This window comes from Myotis lucifugus, unplaced genomic scaffold (genome assembly GCF_000147115.1).
Source record: "Myotis lucifugus unplaced genomic scaffold, Myoluc2.0 scaffold_0, whole genome shotgun sequence".
NCBI classification, from domain to species: domain Eukaryota; kingdom Metazoa; phylum Chordata; class Mammalia; order Chiroptera; family Vespertilionidae; genus Myotis; species Myotis lucifugus.
In genome coordinates, this window is record NW_005871048.1 from 20,591,633 (window position 1) to 20,607,024 (window position 15,392).

Below are 15,392 nucleotides of genomic sequence, written 5' to 3' on the forward strand. Positions count from 1 at the left end.
AGAATTGGAGGAAGGCCTGCGTTCCTTCCTAAGGCTTAGACTGACTGATTGGAGAAGTTCAGTGAGGTTTGTTTTGGGAAATGCAATTAATATAAGGAAAGGGCCCTTCCACTGAGCTGATCAAAAGGTCATCACAGACCTGCTGGACTCGGAGCTATCACTGTCAGTTCTTTAGCAGGGTGCAAAGTGATGGAAGAAGCTGTTCCAGCTGCAGTGTTAAAAGTAGTGCAGTGGCAGAGCCACCTGGGATTGTGGTTGGTGCAATATGTGGTTAGGACTAAAGAGAATATAATGAATCTCTTTAGATGCTTTAAGCTTCAACTACTGGAAGGCATCCTTGACACCTGTCTTCTTCCCTCCTTTCCGTATTTGCAGGTATAGTGGCCTTCTTGGTATTCTTTGAGGGTGAGGTGTCCTTTTCCAGCCTCAAGACCTTGCACTTGTTCCCTCTCCCCCTTCTTCATTTGGGTCTTTGCTGAAATACTACTTCTTCAGAAAGGTCCTTCTTAACTACCCTGAAGAAGAGGACACTCCTCTGTCATTCTCCATCCCCTCCTATGGCTTCGCTTTCTTTATGGGACTTATTTTTATCTAAACGGGAAAAGAATGGGGCCAAGACAGTCTGTTTCATTAAAGAAATAGACAAGCACCAGTTTAAACCATTTGGTAAAACTATATAGTTATGAGTAAGGTAATGACAGCAACTAGGTGAAAGGTCACATTTACATATCCTATTAACAACTCCTTGACTCATCAGTCTCCCTGGGAACATTTATCTACGAAAGGAAACCATTCAAACTTTCCTACTAGGCACTTCACTTTATAAAAATTCTCCAAAAAGTCTTTCGTCCCCTGGAAAATGTTTTAAAGACATTTCACTGTGGTCGATTAGGCATACAGTAATAGCTGAGTGAGGCAAGGGCCATGGAGGAAAGGGCATATTATCGGAAGAACTCACTTTGCTCCTGATTAAAGTCACTCATGTGCAACTTGAGGAAACCTACACACTGAAAAATTCTGAGCACCACAGGAAATCACAGGTTAAAGGCGAGGCCGAATCTGTAACCTTCATTGTTACTGTTTTAATCACCTAACACTGGAATCTATGTCCTAGTGGGGGCTAATTCTAAGTTCTCCGAGGGAAAGAGCTTATTAGTTTTTTTGTTTGTTTGTGTGTTTCTCTCAGGCTTCTTTTAAAATAAGATGTAACACTGACATGCATGAAAAGCAATCGAGTATCATTTGCTTTCACTTGAACCCATCAGTGACTCATGCAATAAACAGCAAGGCTCCTGCGTTTGTTTCTGAGGTCACACCAACAATTTCTACTGCATACTCCAGTTTTACTGGAGCCAGTTTTCCAAAGCTGATTTACTACACCCTGCCTGAGAAAGGACTGCATGAAACTGGTGAAAACTCTGATCTTCAGAAATACAACAGACAATGGTTATTTCCAATTTCATGCTGTTTGTATGAAGAGAATGGAGGCACAAGGAAAGAACTGTGCCAAACACAATTGAAAGAAAAAACTGAAAGCAGGCTGAACAATTGAAGTTACCAGATTTGGTCAGGGAACAGGAGAGGGGAGACTGTAGGGGGGATAACCAAGGTTTTTCACCCCTACAGAAATAAGATATTAAAATTCACAATTTTAAAAAAAAAAGACATTTAGCAAAGTAGCACTGAAGCACTCAATGGAGTGAAACCTCACTAATGAGAAATGTATACAAGGGACTCTACATTGGTCCAAACACTAACAGCACAAGAGTCTGTCTGGCTCTCTCAGAATTTGCTGAAATTGAAGAAGTATCTGTGTAAATAGGTTTCTTGATGCAATTGGTAGTGCAAACAAGAAGTATATGTTTAACCCACACAAGTTTTCTTTAAACACCATAGAATCCTCCAGTTACATGCAAAAAATCATCCTACTACTTGGAAATTAACATATTTCTTCACGAAAGTTCCCCTCAAAGACTTCTAAAAGACAGCATCCTTAGCAGGGTCTGAGTTATGTATGTTAGCACTTAAAAATAATAACTTCAACTTTCAAACTATTCTAAAATTCAGATTTTTAAAAACCTCTAATTAGTCTTCATGTAAATAAACTTTTACTGCACTAGAAATACTAGTAAGTACTATTTTAAAGCAAATTTCTTTGGCACAGGTAAATACAATTCTTAATATCTGAAATTTTCATTAAAGCTCTTTCAGCCATGGAAATAGATGGCTGTAGTACACTTCTTCAATAAGGGCCTCTGCCTTCATTTTAAAAAATCTCTACCACCCTCCTTTATTTTACTTACTAGAGGTCAGGTGCATGAAATTCGTGCAAGGGGGGGGGGGGCGGTGTCCCTCAGCCAGGCCTGCACCCTCTCCAATCTGGTACCCCTTGGGGGATGTCCGACTGCCGGTTTAAACCAGCAGTCGGACATCCCTCTCACAATCCGGGACTGCTGGCTCCCAACCGCTCGCCTGCCTGCCTGCCTGATCACCCCCTAACCACTCCCCTGCCAGCCTAATTGACACCTAACTGCTCCCCTGCCGGCCTGATTGCCCCTAACTGCCCTCCCCTGCAGGCCTGGTCGCCCCTAACTGCCCTCCCCTGCAGGCCTGGTCCCCCCTAACTGCCCTCCCCTGCAGGCCTGGTCGCCCCCAACTGCCCTCCCCTGCTGGCCTCGCCCACAACTGCCTTCCCTGGCTGGCCATCTTGTGCGAGGGTGTGACAGTCAATTTGCATATTACCTATTTATTATATAGGATGTTATAACTACTGACTAAGCAGTCAACCTCACATTCAATGCAGGTAAAAAATAAAAAATAAACAAAATGCCCTCTGTGGCTGCAGCTGCTTTTGGCTGGGCCTATAAAATGACAGAAATGATAGAAACTATGTTGTGCTTTCGCTTCCTAGTACTTGTGGTCTATGCCCTCCCCAAAATGAGCTTCCCCCTTGTGACAGGGAAACGGACCTGCTGCTTTTATTGTTTCTTGGCACTGTCCTGCACCTCTACTGTGTCATTTAAAATTGTGCTTTCCAGTACGACTTTTTTTTTTCTTTTTGAGCCCAGTTCCCTCTTGTCTCAAGGCTGACCTCTTAGACTCCCTGAACAGGAGCCATTTGGAAATCATGTTGCTGCCCTCCCTCCTTTCTGTGAGTTCAGGCGGCACAGCTGGGCTGCAGCAGGCCCTGCGTGGGTGCTGCTGGACTGGTCCTGCTCCAGGATCGCGCTGTGAATGTGTCGCTCTTGTCCTTTTATGTTAAGCATGGCTGGTAGACGAGGTGAAGACAGTGTTCGGAAGTTCAAGCTCCTTTGGGCACAGATCCTAATCTCAGTCACACATGATTTTGAGGAAAGCCACCTAGATGTAGAACTTCTGTTGCCACATGGCCCCAGTCTGCTTAGTCTCCAAATTGACACTGTAGATGCTTTTCTACTCCCCCCCCCCCCCCCCCCCGGGAACAGGCCTGAAATAAAAACTGGACTGGGTATCCAAACTGAAAAATTCCCTTTACAAAAAGGAAATCCTGTGAACTGAACCCAAAAACGGGGATCATTTTTATGGGGGCCAAATCAACCCAGCTCTTACTCCCCCCAAGAAAACAGGGAGAAAATCTTAAACCCTTTTTTCCAGCAACAACTGAAAAAAAATTTTCTCAAAAGAAGGAAAAAAGTTCTATTACTTGCTTTTGCCCCATACAGAAGCCACAACCAACTAATTGGCTTTTTACCCTTTTTAAGTCCCAAACAGCGCGATTGCCCCTTTTGAATAATTTTATAAAAAACAATACATTCGTTTTGGACACCCAGGGGGATTAAAAAAAACACTGTCGAAGAATCCCAAAGATGCGAGAACCCGCTTTTTCTTAATGAGTACAAAAAGACCCAAACAGCGTGATAGCGCTTGTTTTATTTTATGTCATGAAATACCAAGCAGCGCGATCACGCTGCTTGGGACTCAAACGGTTAAGTACACACAATGCGGCTAAGGTGACTGGGGAATGAACATTTTCTATTTTAATTAATTTACACTTAGACATTGTAGCTAGTGGCTGTAAAGGATATTAGAGTTTACCCTACTTGCAAGTGAACAAATAAGAATGCCACAGCTTCATGGATGCTGGGAGAAGACATGGAATTCCTGGGACGGAGACAAAGAACTACATTACTCACAGAAATAGTAGCAGGAGTACTAGCATAGTTGTACCAATTCTCTGAAGCCTAATTCCCATAGTATGATGTGAAGAAGGGTAGGTGACACCTACACACTAAATGATTTGCATTACAGAAGGGGAACCTAGCTTAGAGTACCCAAATCTTTTACACTAGACAGGAAGCCTACTTGCCCTTTGCTCCAGAGGAAAAACGACCTCTATTTTCCAAGGTTGTCTGCTATGTAAGTGTCCTTGAACAGACAGTTTAGAATGAAAGCAGTGCCTCTGCAATGCCTCTGCTCACAGAAACCTGAGTGATTAGTGGAGAATTATCTTCAACAGTGGATGCATCATACATATCTCCGAAACCCACCCATCTCTCTCTATCCTGCTCAAATACCTGGCTTTTAGCCATATTTATTTCTTGTTCAGACAATTACAATAGTTTCCTAAATGGTTATCACCACAGTCTGTTCCCAGGCACTCTAATTCTCCATACAGTAGCCAGAATGTACCTTGTAAACACAAATCTCATCATGTTACTCTTGTTTCAGTTTTTCATGTCACCCGCTGCTTTCAGAATTAACCCAACCCTCCTCAGCCAGCTCCAAAGGCCCTGAATGATATAGCTCTGCCCATACCTGTGGGCACTTCCTTTGCCTCCTCTTCTAAGATGCATTCTTTTAGGCACATTAAACCTTTTTCATTTCCTTAAATGCAGAGGTCATAAAATGGTGGCGCTGGGTTGAATTCCAACTACAAATTGGCTCAGACAATCATTTAAAAAGCATTTGGGCCATTTCACGCTTAAGGAGATTTCACTTTTGTAAAAAATGAATTTTAAGCTCTTCTTTAAAAATCATGGCATCTGGCGATACCTGGCCTGCAACCGAACCTGACAATACTTGGCTGGAACTGAGTATCTACTGTTCCCTTAGACCAGCGGTTCCCAACCTGTGGGTCGCGACCCCTTTGGGGGTTGAACGACCCTTTCACAGGGGTCGCCTAAGACCATCGGAAAACACATATATAATTACATATTGTTTTTGTGATTAATCACTATGCTTTAATTATGTTCAATCTGTAACAATGAAATTGGGGTCACCAAAACATGAGGAACTGTATTAAAGGGTCGCGGCATTAGGAAGGTTGAGAACCACTGCTTTAGACAAAGCCTGGGTTCTCCAGGTTGCCACGCTGCTCTCTCCTACAACCATTTATTTATTCTTTTTACGTTATTTACCTGACTCCCATCCTAATGTATCACGCTCTGTTCCCCTTAGTCTGGAACACTCTTCATTCTCCAACCTCTTCACCTGCTGTCACTTATTCTTCAAGTCTGAGTGTATTCATGGGAAGTTTTCTCTGACTACCACCAACCCTAATTAGGATGACATGGTGCACCACATGACAGCCATCCATCCAGGGGCCTATCATCCATCTCACCTGTCTTCTGTGGTTCTCTGCTTTACCCCCTCATGGCACAAAGCACATAAGATTGCAATTTTCTGTTCTCTCCCCAGACTTCGAGATCATAAGAGAGGGACTCTGTCTTGTACACCATTTATACCAGTGCATAGAAAGAGGCTCAACAACACATAAGAGGAGCTCAATAAACACTTGTTGAATAAATAAATTAAACAAAAGTTAGCTGAGGAATTGACAATTCAAAATATTTCGGATGTGAGTGTGTGTTTATGTTTTCATGTATTTTTTTTTAATTTGGACATTTAAAATGTCATCCCCCCACCCTCAAGAAACAGAAATAACTACTTGAGTAGTAAACACATAATAAACAAAAGGCAATATGTAAGCACTTCATATCAATTAGTTCATTTAATCATCACAACAGTCCTTTGAGCTAAGTATGCCTATTATTTCCATTTTGGATACGAGGAAACTGAGGACGTGGGAGGTTAAGTAACTACACAGGGTTATATGACTAGTAAATGCCTGGGCAGAACTCCAACCTAGCCCATTAGAACCTGAAGCCAAAATTTTTAGCTATATACATTTATAAATGTGAGATTTTAAATGTGGCCTGGATAAAAGACCACATATAAAAGGAGAAGCTATAGAACTATTTACTAGGCAATCGAAATTATAGTTCCACTCCTGCCACTAACTAGCTAGTTGTTCAACCTTAGATAAGAAGGTCTTATTCCCAAATCAGTACAGTAACTTGTAGAAGATAAAGATGACCGAAACTTCTCTCAAGAGACTTCAGAGTACATGACACCAACACCTACTTTATTCAGAGCCCTTTTTAAAGCTATTTGTATGTGCTTTTAACAATTAACTTCTACTGGCTAAAAGAGTTAAAGGGGTGAAGAAAGTTCTTATACATGAAAGAAGCTTTCTGGCTTAATATTCTTATTATACCAAACCACAGGGTTTCCAGGGCAGTGACGGGATCTTTAATCTCATTTCACAAAGAGGAAAACAAAGATTCAGAGCAATAGGCCAAGTGTGATGTTAACTTCACATTCCTCATGGTGCCCCTCAAAATGCCTTGTTTCACCATGTGAGCTGAATCAAAGTTCTCAAAGCCCAGTAGTGTATATAATAAAGACCAAGAAATTCTACACATATCCAACAGATGGATGGATTCTTCAAATGAGCAGGAAAAGAATCAGAGATGTCACTAAGTTACAACACATACAACCTAATCCGGTTAACCTTTTCCAGGTGGAATTCTTGCCCATCCCTTGCGCCAAGCCAGATTTTATTTTTAATCGCTAAGAACAAAACAAAACAAAAAACTCTCTCTAAGAATCTTTTAAGTCAAATTTCCAGAGTCAATCCAGGGTCTGTCAGCCCATTAAGGGTTCAAGTTTCAACATACTGAAAATAATACATTCAATCTTTATTTTTTCTATGCATTATAACATAATTTCATTTTTCAAGGAGTGGAGAAGAAATTGCACCCATAAATTGACTTATTAACTAAAGTTAGAACTGCAATTTCTACAGCTTTCAACATTTGTTACCAAATCATACATGTATGAATGTTCTTCTGAGCTTTCGTTCTAAAAATAAAGATTTTATTTCCAAGTATGCCTCCTGTTTTAAGTAGAAGCATCTGAAATTTTATTTCAGAAAACACGAGCTTAGCTAAACTTAGTATTTGTTCACTCTATCAAGTAGATTCACTACATAATGATCTGACAGGGCCTTCAGTAATATATTCTTCCCATCATTCTACTTGCCACATGTAGTCATTAGAATTAATGTTCATAAAAACATGAAATAAAAATATAGTCTCTAAGTTAGATTGGAAGTCCCTTTAGACTTTGAGTAAGGAAGATATTCTAGATTTACCTTTAAAGTGCAACACTGCACAATACAGGAACTCATGAACTGTCTACTAAATCAGGAGTTCATGAAAGGACTTGCCTATTTAATATCAAGTTTAAAGCTGACTTCATTAGTCCACTTACTAAAGCTGACTTTATTAGTCCACTTTCTTCATAGAATAATTAGGATAGTGCTAAGAACGCCTGTGCCTGTGATTTTAAATTGGAAAGTTTACAAATGACAGGGCACGTGTTGGTTGTTTGAGCTAAATAGCCGAGGTTTACAAAAATGAAGGTCTACTTCCTGAGTTGTTTAAAATTAAAAGCAAATTCAAATTTGCACTGAAGATGGAAAAGAGATAGTAAAGATTGGTAAACACCTAGAGCAAACACCTAATAAGTTTGATTATTTCCAAAGACTGGGGCCAATATTGACCTTCTGCTATTTGAATTCCCGTAACCATAGAAAGATGCAAGGTCCAGCTTTGAACACAGAATTAGGTGGGGAATACTGGTAGATGATTTCAATACTAATGACCAGGTCCAGAAACGGGAGTCTTTTATCCCAACAAAGCTACTGACCAAATCGGGAAGAGACATCTCAGCAGAAAGATCTGACCTCAGAGGATTAGAACACAGGACCCGCCATCGGGCAACTTTAGAAGACCAGAGACCATGGTCAAACCAACTTTAGAAACCAGATACTTAAGTCATTCCACTGGACGGTTGGTTACAACAACCCTCAGCATGGGCAGAGCAGGCGCGCATTTTACAGCCAGGAACACAGAGGGGCCAAAAGGCCATATTAATGGGAAGGAGACTGAAGCAGGACAGAAATCCCAGTTTAACTCCAAGTGGTGGATACTTTCCATCCTGCCTCTGCGATCACCCTGGGCCGGCGCATTACACTCCCAGGCTGGCAAAAGGGCAGGAAGGAGAGCAGAGCCGGCAAGGACCGGAGGCGAGGAGGACAGGACGGGAGAGTCACCCCTCGCGAGCTGGTCCAGGCCGAGCTGGCGGTGCGAGGGGTCAGAGAGAGGTTCGGGGAGCGCGAGGAAGGCTCGGTCCCCGCCACCCTCCCTGGCCCCGGCGCTGGATCCCCGCGACCCGAGCAGCCCGGGAGGAAACCACAACCGCCTCTGGCGCCGGGCACCGCGGGAGCGGAGGCGGCAGCAGGATCCCCGTCCCGGCCCCGCATCTGCCCAACTTGCTGACCCCCCTTCCGCCTTCCCACCCTCGCCCTCGCCCTGCCCGCCCCGCGGCGGCGACACCCACCTGCGCGGCCGCGGGCACTGGCACCGCCGGGACGGAAGCCCGAGCCTGCGGGCGGCGGGCGGGGGAGCGGGGCGCGGCGTGCGGAGTTAGTTGGCGGCTCGGGCTCCGAGGCGAGAACAAGACTGAGCGCGCGGCGCTCCCTCCCCCCGACGACGCGCGCCCCACCCCGCCCGGCGCTAGACCCCGGACTCCCCGAGGACAGCTCCCCAGCCCTCCCCCGAGGAGGCGCCGCGCCGCCCAGCCCGCCCCGCGCTCGGCGCCACCGCCCCGCCCCTGCCACCCGAGCACCGTGGCCGCGGAGCTGAGAACGGAGTCCCCGCAGAGCCCCCTCCTAGCCGCTTCCCGAGGTTTGGACTCACGTGCGCGCAGGAGGTGCCCCGGAGCTGCAACTCCCGCCCGGGAGCCCAGGGAAGCGGGCGGAGGCCGGGCCTGAAAGTCTGTCTCCCTTTGCTCCGCCCGGTCCCACGTCCCGACTTGTAGCCCTGCGAGGTGGCCGCGCCGGCTGCCGGGGAGAGGCCGAGGAAAACGGCCGGCGCTCCCTCTGCCCAGCGCGGGCGGGAGGACGTTTCCCGCCCCGGGTTGGGGACTCCGGCCAAGAGAGTGTGCAGACCTGGCCGGCGGGGCCCGGGGTGCCTTGTCCATTCGCATACGCACCCCGCCCGGCCCTGGCTTTCGGCCACTTGGCTCAGGTGTTCTCAGGGCTTCCCTGCTGGCAACCCTAGCCTGGGGGGCCCTTCCTGACGCCTGACATAGCTTCTATTCCCACCTCTGCCTGCACCATCCCTTTTTTTCTAAAACCTCTTTATCTTAAGTCGGCATTCGACCACTTCTCCCCTATACTACAGACAAGAAACCCAGGAACCAACTCCCTCCCCGCCTCATCCCAAAGCAGGAGAAAACCGGGATCTGGGAAGTCCAACCCTAAGGTTTTACGCCCAAGTGTTTAAAGCTGTGTTACTGACCCCACACACAAATTGATGCACATTTCATTCGAGGGTAGGTGTTGGTCACTGCCTTTAACCCCCTGCGGAGTGTGCTCACCGCGCCTTTTCCTCTCCAACTCCAGCGGCCTTTCATGCCCCCAAGTCTCATCCTCCTTTCTCCCAACTTCTCTCCCAGCTCCTGGCAGGAATCCCTAGCGCAGTGCCTAAGCGCCTCCTCCTCCTGGGGTCTTCGGTTGGGGGGTGGGGGCCGGGACGCTGAGGAAGAAGCAGCGAGCGGACTGAGGGCAAGGAAGGAACATGGAACCTAATGAGTACGCGGGGGAAAGGCTGTAATGAAGGGGACAAAGCCCTCCAGCCTTAAGGGAACTCTCGGAAAGAACAATTTCCCTGTAGGGAAACCACCCCTGCGTGCAGCGGGTAGGCTGGAAGACGGGATGGCCTCCCAGCAGAGTTCCCAGCGAGCATTGGAGCGTCATGGATGAACTTCAGGACCCAGAGCATGCCTCCACCTGCCCCACTTCCCAAACTCAGTTCCAAGGAAGGCTGATGACCTCCATGCTCTTGGCCAGTGACGAGAAATTCATCCTGGGAAGTGATGGTCACTGACAAGATGCAAGGACACAGCTGGGTCAGTTTACATCTCACAGGCTGCTCAGCTTTAGTCATCCCCCAAGGCCTTTATTCCTCCCTCCTGACCTGGGTTAACTGCCGCAAACACTTGGGACCCTCCTTAAATAAGAAGTCACTTCTGGTGAGAGGAGAAGGAGATGGGGAGGGACAGGAGGATGAAGGCTGTGGTGATTGTTGTTTTTAAGCTCTATTCCATGCTTTTTTATGTCAAGATAATTTTCCTGTTCTGTGGGTGACCACATGTTTGCCTTAAAATGTGGAAGAATGGCTGGGAGAACACTTCAATGTTACCTGATGGCAACCTTCTCTCATAACTTCAAGGTCCTGATGGGCACAGGCACAGCTTCATCTTCACTGACAGAGAGCAAGTGTGTTGGAGGAAGCCACCACCAAGCCCAGATCAGCCTTCACAGCCTCAGGGCATTCCAGGCTGTGTGTGTAGTCCAGCTACTGAGCACACAAGCTCAACGTGGATTTATGGAATGGAGCCAACCACGCCCACTCTGTCGCTGAGAAGACTGCTTTCGCCTGGCCTCAGGGCTCTGCTTCAGCTGATGTTGGCTCCGCACTCTAGCACTGTCATTACAAAACCAGTCCTCAGTGTCCCAGTTTTACTTTTGTACAGACTACCTCCAATTTCATTGTAAAATCTCCTTTTGTTCCCTTCTTTCCTCTAGTGCACAAAAAGCTAAGCCATTGCAAGTTCGAGAGGCTAGAAGAGACCTGCCTGAATAAAAAGTGTCTCCTTTTCTTCTCATTAAAAGAAAAATCATCTCTAAAATGGAACCTTATTAAACTTAAATTCTTTCTGGATATGGCAATCCCTCTGTCTATTAGTTTAATGGTACAATCATATTGCAGAAAGTGTCCATTCAGCTGATAGGGATAAAGGATCCAGTTTCTTCCCCCTCTCAGGAAAAATTATTGGAGCCAAAAAGAATAGAAGAATTTATTTACAGGTAGCAGAATTTGATCTCGGGCAGTGTTACAGAATAGATGGAGAGGGACATGCCTCCATATCCTTTTTTTTTTATTTTTTAACATTTTTATTGATTTCAGAGAGGAAGGGAGAGGGAGCAAGCGATAGAAACATTAATGATGAGAGAGAATCATTGATCGGCTGCCTCCTGCACACCCCCCACTGGGGATTGAGCCTGCAACCTGGACATGTGCCCTGACCTGGAATGAAACCAATACCTCCTGGTTCATAGGTCAACCCTCAACCACTGAGCCACACCAACCCGGCAGTCCTTCCCTTTTCTCAATTTACCTTTACAGCAGCCTTGTCCACCTAATGTTGCAAGTTCTCCAAGCCAATCCACCTCACACAAAAGTGTTAGGGCTGCAGATGCTGTTGCCTGCTAGTGTTTGTCTTGGGAAAGAGTAACATTTTGAGAAGTAAAGGATGATCCATGGAGAATCTTTCCTATACTTCTTATTTTTAGACCTTTTTAGTCGCTATTTTATTGTAAAGATAGGTCTAATGGACATAACTTATCCTGGCCAACTTGCAGAATGCGCAGGCCTACATGCTTCTCTAGAAAGAAATAAAAGTGCATCCTTTCTCATTCTTCAGCATTTCAAATAAGATCTAAGACTACCCAATGTTGATTGAGAACAGAAGGTTAGATACAAGTAGTAGAATACATTTCAAATTGGTTATATCAAACAGTCCAATTTGCTTATGAATATTCAGAAAAATAAGAAAATATTAATTTCAGTTTATAAGTCATCAAAAAGTACCTTATGAGCAACAAAATGTAATTGTTCTAATATATGTTTGTTCTTTCACAAATAAATTTTCTTCTGAAATATAGACATCTGTCGTGGAGTCAATTATCGTACACAGCATGTGCTATAAAGGCACATAAAAGAAATAATATACTACATTGCTTATTTGAAAGTAATCAGAAACACTCAGCTCCACACTGCCATGTCTTTAATTTCATGGTGTTAAGAAAAACCTATAGGAGTATGAAACAGCAAACCTTTTGCTACTGGAGTACTAATTCAATTGCCTATTAAGATATATATGGAAGGAAAAAGTTCCCTCAATAACTGGCTGAAACACTATGGGACTATTTTCTTGTCTTCCTCTACTAACCCCTGTAGAGAAAATGTGAACATGAAATTTCCTTTGAAAACAAACGGATCACCACATTCTGATCAGCTCCACGGGTGTGCAGAAGAACAAGGCTAGAAATGGCATTCCAAAGACATAAATTATCATTTAAATGAGGCTAGACTCTAAGAAAATTTATGCACTAAATAGACCTCAAGATTTGAAAAGTGCAATAAGAGGTAGTTAGGCCAAGTCAAACTTCCTTGATGTAATGCAAATGTGAAACCTCTTTCCGTCTCTTTTTTCAGGCAAGCTCCCATTCTCCCCTTTCACTGCATGATGCACACATAAATAAAATACCAAAATATTTTGCAGAGAGCTCTGCCAGATTAAGTACACAGAGCCTTCTTGAAAATCTCATATTACTTTCTCTTGTGACACTAAAATAGGCTTTAAAAAAACTCTTAAGAGGAATATTTTAATAGCTTCCCAGAGAGTAGAATGCATTATCATTATGGTACAAAGGGCATCATTCATTTTTAATTCTTGGCTCCACAGGTGTTCCTGCCCAGACTGTGGTTGACACTTAGAGGGCCTAATTATGATTCATACATCCCACATCACCTAGGAATTGGTCCTGCTAGTTTCACACACTCCCTTTATTCTGGGGAGAAAAATACATTTCAATCTAGTGGCTAGAGCCAGACAGTGATTCTCAATCCTGACTGCAGGATTAACATCACCTGCACAGCTTTACAATCCTGATGCCTCAGCCCTGCCTCAGACCAAACAATCAAAACTCCCTGGATGTGGGGCCTGAGAATAGGTGTTCATTTAATTCCCTCAGTGTTTTTCTATGTGCAGTCAGAGTAGAGTTTGGTAGAGTATAAACATCAAATTTAGAAAAACATTATTTTTTTAACTAGAGGCCCAGTGTATGACTTTGTGCAAGGGTGGGGTTCAACCAGCCCGCCCTGATTAGGGTTGGGGGGCGGATCAGGGGCGGGGCTGGCCAGGGGGAGGGGTCACGAGTGGTTGGCCAGCCAGCCCTGCCCCCTGGTTGAACTCCCAAACTCCCTGTTGAGGGGACAATTTGCATATTAGCCTTTTATTATATAGGATACACTTCTCTTTTTTTTTTTTTTAAATATATTTTATTGATTTTTTACAGAGAGGAAGGGAGAGGGATAGAGAGTTAGAAACATCGATGAGAGAGAAACATCGACCAGCTGCCTCCTGCACACCTCCTACTGGGGATGTGCCCACAACCAAGGTACATGCCCTTGACCGGAATCGAACCTGGGACCCTTGAGTCCGCAGGCCGACGCTCTATCCACTGAGCCAAACCGGTTTGGCATTTCTCTTTAATGTGAACTGATACTCTTATTAGGTGCAGTTTTTTTTTAATCTTTTTTTAAATCAAGAAAGTTGTTCATTTGGTTTAACAAGGTAAGTTTTCTCTACCTAGCTTTCTGGCTAAGACAGCAAGGCTGGCTCACAGTGACAGTCCATGGCCTACTCTTATTCTGGTGGATTTGTTACTGGAATCAAAGACATAGATCCATGCAGGGAAACGGACTTGGGGAAGAGTAAATCTTATAAATCTTAAAATTGCAAAAGTAATCCCCTGGAGCTATTAAACCATTATCCAACGTAGCCGTTAAAAAAGAGATACGTGCTATAATTAATTCATTCTATAAAGTCCAAGGTTTAGAAGCAAAATAATTTCAAGGACAACCAGGATCATCAATTTTATGTAGTTTCAGTGCTAATGAAAAATCAAATATTTGACTCTGAAAAAAGGAGTTTTAAATACTGTTGGCAATTTCACATAAGTAGTCATACTTTGAATATGCTTATGGGATGAAAATAATTTAACACCTCCCTCCCTCCCCCGCAAAGAATACATGGTGGTTTTTTTATCTATGTATATAAAAGTCTAAGTGACTGTTACGACCAGACGACTGGCTGGTAGCTATGACATGCACTGACCATCAGGAGGCAGATGCTCAATGCAGGAGCTGCCCCATGGTGGTCAGTGCACTCCCACAGCCAACCTCCACCACCAGCCAACCTTCGCGGCCGGCCAACCTCCCACAGTCCCTCCCCCCAGTTGGCCAGCCCTGATCAGCCCTGATTGCCAGCCAGGCCGAGGGACCCTACCCATGCATGAATTCGTGCACCAGGCCTCTAGTCCTATATAATAAAGAGCTAATATGCAAATAGTCATCACACCCTCACGCCATCACACCACAACGGCTCAGACACTCAACACTGGGGAGAGAGGAATGGGAACCAGCCAGGCTGTGGCCCAGGAGAGGGACAAGCTGCACTTCCCACGGTCCCAGGCACCAGTGGCTGGGGCTGGGGCCTGGGAGAGGGACAAGCTGCCCGCCCCACAGTCCTGGGCATCTGCAACTGCGGCCTGGGCAAAGCCACCCGCCCACAGTCCCCTGTGGCTGCGGCCCACCTGGGTGAAGCCAGCCAAGTACTGGGTGCCTGTGGCCAGCTGGAGGAGGGAATCCTGGGTCCTGGGTGCGGGGCGAGGCAGAGGCAGTTAGGGGCGATCAGGCCAGCAGGGGAGCAGTTACGGGCGATCAGGCAGGCAGGCAGAGGGGTTAGGGGCAATCAGGCAGGTAGGCAGGCGAGCGGTTAGGAGCCAGTGGTCCTGGATTGCGAGAGGCAGTCGGACATCCCCCGAGGGGTCCTGGATTGGAAAGGGTGCAGGCTGGGCTGAGGGACCCCCAACCCCATGCACAAGTTTCATGCACCAAGCCTCTAGTATATATAATATTATGCTATAAGCCATAAAAACTTTCCCCATGCAAAATTTAGTATGATGGGATAAGGAGTGAGGTGAAATAGGGGATATTAGAAGGAAATCCATTGATAGGAAATGGATATATTAGAGAACCTGAATAGGCTAATAGACAGTAGAGATTACAAGGTCAAATAAAGCCTAAGTAAACACTGCATTTCTTCACTGCCTTATTGAAGAGGTTACTAGCAGTGTAAGAAGTTGGTATGGCACT

At 45.3% G+C, this 15,392-nt stretch overlaps 1 protein-coding gene across 4 annotated transcripts in view; it reads right to left on the bottom strand.

Annotated features, from left to right (window-relative positions):
* PAM (peptidylglycine alpha-amidating monooxygenase) overlaps positions 1–8,803 on the bottom strand; it is a 265,501-nt gene extending 256,698 nt beyond the window's left edge. For 2 of the 4 annotated variants that reach the window (XM_014466504.2, XM_023749628.1), the window contains exon 1: positions 8,725–8,803. The gene's annotated coding sequence lies outside the window, so the exon portion shown is untranslated. Of the gene's footprint in view, positions 1–6,916; positions 6,920–8,724 lie in introns of all 4 variants that reach the window. The other 2 variants (XM_023749622.1, XM_014466930.2) reach the window with 2 other exon arrangements.
* Between the last annotated feature and the right edge of the window lie 6,589 nt (positions 8,804–15,392).